Genomic DNA, 1,228 nt, shown 5'->3' on the forward strand with positions numbered 1-1,228 from the left:
CTACCACTATTTATACTACAAGAAGTCTTCCTAGCAATGAATAGGAAGATAATGGAGGTAGTAAATAGTGAAGATAATGGCCTTAGGAGTTTGATAGGTTACAATGGGAGTTACATAGGTTACATAAGTTACAATGGGAGTTACATAGGTTACATAGGTCACAATGGGAGTTACATAGGTTACATAGGTTACAAAGAGTAATGGAGGAATTAAGAATGAAATACATTGATGGATAACCAATGCTAATGGATGATGTAGAAGTCATCCATTCCAATGTTCATTCTTATAACTCCAAAATAAAGCAATTTAATATGTTAAATATTAATATTAAAATGCTAATAACCTAACACTATTTCTATAGATCACTTTGAAATGTACAAAAATTGATGAATAAAAAAATTGAAAAAATAAAGGCAACTAAGAAATAATAAGTTTGCTAGTTCATAAGGTGTTGTCTTTACATTTTCACCAAAATAAATAAAATGAAAATGAAAAGTCAAAAAATGAAATAACAATTACGAGGAGATCCATGCTGAAAACATACGTATGTTCTCTTATGAAAGAAGTATATTTATATATCAATATGTTCATTGATATGTTAGAGATATGTTATGACTTTGGACTTCTTTTTATTTAAATTCAAATAAAAATATATTTTAAAACAAATAAAATAATAGTTTAATTTTAAAGTTATGAGCTTTTCATTTTTAATAATACATGATATAATGATATGATGAATATAATTCACTACTAAAAAAAGGTCAAAAAGAGACCTAGAAAAGAGACCTCACGAGGTCTCTTTTCGGGAAAAAGAGACCGAAAAAGAGACCTCAACGGCAGGTCAGTAAAATGCAGGTCACTTTTGTAAAGACACCTCATGAGGTCGCCAAACGGAGACCTCACGAGGTCACCAACAAATTATCTGATTTTTTTTTTAAAAAGAGACCTCATGAGGTTACTATTGTATTATTTAATTTAATTTTATATTTTTTATATAGAGACCTCATGAGGTCACCATTTTATTATATTATTTAATTTTATATTTTAATAAAGAGACCTCATTAGGTCGCTAAGATATTATTTAATTTAATTTTATATTATTTTAAAGGAGAGACCTCATAAGGTCTCTTTTCTGCATTTATTTTTAGCGACCTTGTGAGGTTTCTCTCTCTCTCTCTCTCTCTCTCTCTATATATATATATATATATATATATATATATATATATAT

The sequence above is a fragment of the Solanum pennellii genome, chromosome 4, assembly GCF_001406875.1.
Source record: "Solanum pennellii chromosome 4, SPENNV200".
NCBI lineage: Eukaryota > Viridiplantae > Streptophyta > Magnoliopsida > Solanales > Solanaceae > Solanum > Solanum pennellii.